This window comes from Pinus tabuliformis, chromosome 9 (assembly GCF_031772625.1).
Source record: "Pinus tabuliformis cultivar Carrire ecotype Pingquan chromosome 9, CPIR1, whole genome shotgun sequence".
Classification (NCBI taxonomy): domain Eukaryota; kingdom Viridiplantae; phylum Streptophyta; class Pinopsida; order Pinales; family Pinaceae; genus Pinus; species Pinus tabuliformis.
The window spans coordinates 1971707894-1971713893 of NC_142307.1; positions in this window are offsets into that span (position 1 = coordinate 1971707894).

Genomic DNA, 6000 nt, shown 5'->3' on the forward strand with positions numbered 1-6000 from the left:
GGCGATAAAAACACTGCATTTTTTCATAAGCAGGCCACAGCTCGAAAAATCAGGAACAATGTCTGTTCCATCTTGGATAAGGACGGCAACCAGCGAAACACCCAAGAGGACATTAGAAATGCTGCTACAGAGTACTACAGAGATCTGCTCACTGAAACCAAAGGAGATGAGGATTACGAGGACCTTCTCCAACACCTCCCCAAAGGTCTTACCAAGGATATGAACGATAGCCTGAATAAAGAAATCGAAGAGGAGGAAATAAGAAGTGCGATTTGGACTCTGAATCCTGACAAGGCGCCCGGGCCTGACGGATTCCCCATATGTTTTTACAGGGCATTCTGGGGTTTAATAAAAAAGGACCTAATCAAGATGATCAGGTGGATCCAGCGGAAGGGCAAGATAGGGGGTTATACTAATGCAACATTTCTTGCCCTCATCCCTAAAGAAAACCGACCTTCTTCCTTCTCCCGGTTTAGGCCCATATCTCTCTGCAACGCCTCTTATAAAATCCTGTCTAAAATCTTGGCTTCTCGACTCAAACCTCTCCTCTCCTCTTTGATATCTGAAAATCAAGGAGGGTTCTTGCCCAACAGGCAAATAACTGACTCTATTCTGCTTGTACAGGAAGCTATTCACTCGAGTCTATCCAGGAACGAGAAAGGATTCATCCTCAAACTTGATCTGGCCAACGCATTCGATAGAGTCAGACACTCTTTCCTCTTTGCTGTTTTAAGAAAGATGGGGTTTGAGTCGCCCTTCCTCAGTCTCATTTCAGCTTGCATCTCAGGACCTTGGATTTCCCCTCTGGTCAATGGAAGGTCGGGCGATGCCTTTCAATCCTCCAGGGGACTCAGACAGGGCTGCCCCCTTTCCCCTTATCTCTTCATTCTTATGGCGGAATCCTTCAGTCAAGCTCTGAACCATAACAGAAGAATGGGTCTCATTTCAGGAATAAAATTTGGAAATGGAGCTATGAACATCAATCATTCTCAGTTCGCGGACGACACCTTGCTCATTGGAGGAGCCTCCATCACCATAGCACGAAGGTTCAAGTCTCTTCTTGATAGATTTATGGAGTACTCCGGAGGCCTGATCAACCAGCAAAAAAGTTGTATCTATGGATGGAACGCTTCTAATCAGGTCATTCACAACATTGCAAATATCTTTGGAGTTTCCTGCAATCTAGACTGGACACATTTCTCTTACCTGGGCATGCCTGTGAGCCTAGGACCTTTGAAAGCAGAAACCTGGGACAGCATCATTGACAAGATGAAGAGGAAAGTTCAACAATGGGGTTCAATGTGGCTCAACCCAGCAGGCCGGCTCATCCTTTTGAAATCAGGTATTTCCTCTCTTCCCCTTTATCGCTTTTCTCTCTTCCAAGCTCCTGCCTCTTTCCTTCACAAAATGGATGTTGTTCTACGACATTTTCTCTGGCAAGGGGGGAAAAACGACAAGAAGAAATTCAACCTTGTCAGCTGGAAACAAGTCATTCAGACTCAAGAAAGAGGGGGTCTCGGTGTTAGGTCTCCCACTTTCACTAATCTTGCCTTTGGAGGAAAGATAATTTGGAGACTCATCACTGGCCCTCCGGCGTGGTGGAAATAGGTCCTGGAAAGCAAATATCTGAACTTCCCCAGGCAGCAACTCCTTGACTCTGCTATACCCAATAGGGATTCCTCAAAAATTTGGCGACTGTGCAAAAAAGCTATTCCAATGATGACTCAGAATATTTCCAAAGTTCCTAGGGGAGGATCTAGCATAAACATTGGGGCTGATAAAATCTTGGGACAGCAGCCAATAAACAGGTACAACGAAGCTATTCCTATCTTGACTTTCCTCAACAACAGAGGGATATTCTATCTGGACCAAATCTCTAGATGGGACCCTTTGTCTCACCTTTGGCTTGGATGGACGTTCCCTGCTAGCCCAAGTGAAATCAACAACAGCTTAACTGCTCTTCTGTCTTTGCTTCATGGCAAAGCACCTATCAAGAAAAACGAGAAGGACGGCTTCCAATGGGACCCCACAGGAACAGATTATTCTATTCAGGCAGGCCACCAGTATATCAACAACAACACCCACCACATACCGTTATGGAATCAATGGAGAATTGTATGGAAATCTGAGGCTTTGCCCAAAAACAAATTCTTTACTTGGACCCTTCTCAAAGGGAAGATATTAACAGCAGAGAACCTGCAGAAGAGGGGCATTAATGGGCCATCTTGCTGCCCCAACTGTTGTGGCGCTGAGGAAACCATGCATCATCTATTTGTCGACTGCACCTATGCTATGGACTGTTGGAAAAACTTAGAACTTGTTGATAAGCTTCCATGGACTTCCCAACATTCAATAGTGGAAATGATCCTCGCCTGGAAAAAGAACTGCCCCTGGGGAAATAAGGGAAGCAATCTAGTGAAGAGAGTTTGGAACACCCTTCCCTACACTATGCTATGGAGTATCTGGCTAGCAAGAAACCGACGAATTTTCAAGGACAAAAGCACAGCATCAAAAACTGTCAGCAACAAGGCAAAGAACCTTGCGCTCGAAACCATTTCAGTCAAAACTCACAGCAGCATCGATGTAACTAAATACAGTGTTGAGGAAAGAAATTTCATCAGCTACATTCTGGACAAAAACAATGGCATTCAGAAAGGTAAGACAGAGAAAGTCCAGCACAATCAGGAAATCCACCCATGGAAAATCAGGCTAAAGGAGGAGGAGTTTGCCAACTGGTTGCAGAACTGCAACAGCTATTACCTGTTTTTTGACGGAGCATCTAAGTCAAATCCAGGAATAGCTGGAGCGGGAGGCCTGATCCTTAATGCTAATGGGGAATGCATTCTCTATTACGAATGGGGTCTTGGGAACTTATCCAACAATCGGGCAGAGGCATTAGCTCTTTATCAGGGATTAACTCAGCTTAGCAGGCTTGGGATAAGAACTGCAAAAATTTTTGGAGATTCCTCGGTGGTCATAAGTCTCATGATTCATCAAAAAAAGTCACCCAACAACCTCCTACAGCAGATCATCCAGAGATGCCAGCTCCTGAATCAAACACTGGGCAACCTGCAATACCATCATATTCTCCGAAATCTCAACAAGCAAGCTGACCGGCGTGCAAACAGGGCCTGCGAAAGATCTTTGGGCAGCCTATGCTGCAACGACGTGGTAAGCCAACAATCTCTGCCATGAATCGATTCTCTAATCTCTGCTTCAATCCTTCCTGGTCAGATGCCAAGAAGTGGCCTCACCCCTTCCGGACATTCAGCTACTACTTTATATCCATCAGAATTAGGTGCAGAATCGATCTTTCTAACGCTCTGTCCCTAATTTGCTCTACCTTCACCTGTTCTTGTTACACCTCAGCCTTCACAATTTTCTGGAAAAGATTTCATGCCTTCTTCCGATCCCATATGGATCCTGCCTGTTCTCCCAAGGCCGATTCTCGACTACCCTGCCCCACTCACCAATATCCCTCAGCGCCTTATTCAGCCCATTTAACTCATATGATGGCAACTTTACCGGACTCTGGCGATGGAGTGACGCTATTGGAACACCTCTCTGTTAATTATAATACGCTGTCAACCATAGTTTCATATCTTGGCCAGCATGGGACCTATCTTTTTCAACTCGAGATAAGAGGCAGCCAGGAGGAGGTGCTCAAAGCAGCCCAGAATCTTTTGAAGAATTTCTTCAACAACGAAAACCTGAATTCCTCAAGTAGAAAAGCGGAAAGATTATTCAGCTCAGCATCATATTCATATTAGCATATTTCAGAAATGAACTGTCGTTGTCAATTTCTGCTATTTCAATTTGTAAGAGTTTATTCTTGTCGAGAATCATTTAAAACAAGAACAAGCAGGATCAAGGAGAGCTTTCTGCTATGTAACTCCGCAGATCTTGAACTTCTTCGGCATCTATTGTACTTAAGGAGTCCTGACTCCCACTTTTTTTTCAGAGATTAATACAGCAACCGAACTTGTCAAAAAAAAATCATGAGAAATTACTCAGTTACTACCTCTCATGGAAATGCAATGAGTGCTAAGTGAACTATTCAAAAATCATGAGAAATTAGTCAGTTATGACTACCTGTGAACTATTCAAAAACCATGAGAAAATGAGTGCTAAGTGAACTATTCAAAAATCATGAGAAATTACTCAGTTACTACCTCTCATGGAAATGGTCATAGATGGATGGATTAATCCCAAAATGATATCTAATATAAGGTGACTACCTCTCGTGGAAATGGTCATAGATAAATGACTTACTTAACCCGTTTGAATTTCAAAATGATATTTAATATAATGTAGTGCGAAAACCGCTCAATACTGAAATTATACTAATTTAATGAAAACTATTTTTCAAATTTTTTATAATCGATCAAAAAAATAATTATAATTAATGTAATTAAAAAATTGATTATCAATTAAAAAACATTGTAAAAATCTTTTATAATCAACCAAATTTTGTTTATAATAATTAAAGTAATTAATTTATTAAACTTAATTATTAATTATTAAAATAAGTTTTTATTATTTTAAGAAACAAAAATTATTGATTATAAACATTATTAACCAAATATTTTAACAATGAACTCATTATTAACCAATTTTTTTGAGCTTACAATTTAGAGCTCATTATTAACAAAATTTTCTAACAATGAGCTTACAAAGTTTTAGTGGTGGCCATCAAGCCTTAAATATCTCTGGTTAGTTTTAATTTGCAAAATATTAATAGAATGTTCTAACAATGAGCTCATTATTAACAAACGTTCTCACAATGAACTTACAAAGCTTTAGTGGTGGCCATAAAGCCTTACAAATTTTTTGTTAGTGTGTTGAATTATTAACGAATGTTTCACCAGTGATTCTACAAATTTTTAGTTGTGGTCATAAGCCCTCTGAATTAGTACTCGATGGTCTTTTGGACAGAGGAAATTAGAGGTCAAGATTGAATTGGATTTAGTGGGATAAATTTGAAGTTGAAAGGTATATATTTATTCAATGGTTTAAAATAAGTTTAAATTATTTTTTAAATTTTTTTGTTAATTTGGAAAAATCATTAATGGAATGTTTTATAGTGACTTATGCAAGTTTTAGTGGTGATCTTAAATCTCTCTATTAGTAATGAATGTTATTTGGGACTAAAGTATGATGATCGGAGTAAGTTAAAATTAAATTAGATGCAAAGTGAAGAAGTCGAAGAGAAATAGTTTGTACTTGATGTAATATGATTTAAGTATTACTTAAAAAGACAGTTTGTTTTACAAACCATTAAATATTAATATTAATATTTATGGTGTGACTCTCAAGCATGAGACTTCCACTCAATGAACATGTGACATAGCATATGTGTTCATGGGATGTTTTACTTAGGATTCAAACAAGAAAATATTCTGAGGATTATAATTAATTAACTTAGGATAATATTTGTAACATCTCCAAAAAAAAAAACAAACGTAAAAGACATAAAACAAACAATAGTAAATAATATTAAATTATTTACATACGTTCATTACCTCCCCAACTACGGAATTCACCGAGGCTTAAACTTATGTTTAAATTAATTCTATGGTTATTAAATCTTGCTCAGACTTCCATGCAGGAAAATCCGTGTCGTATAACATGACTTGCATGCTGACAGCAATTAGAATAGTACTCCTCCCTTGCTATTAACAACAGCTTCTCCAAAACTCGACACATAAGCCCTCCTCATCCGTAGCCATTAAACTCCACTGCACTGACATTTAATGGAAACTGTAGGGAGGACAACTTCCTCGGGATTCTTGAATGAATTCAATGGAGGCGATCTCCTCCATTGCATCAGACGGTTGGTTGCTCCCTAATTGATGGTTCAACTTCTCGCTTACTAAAGACGAGACTCATTTTCGCTCTTTGTTGGTTTTCTGGGTTTGGCTCTGCTGGGGTTGCGCTGTCTGCCATGGTTGCAGGCCGAGGACTCCACAGGTAATCCTGCACCCTTAAGTGACAAGTTTG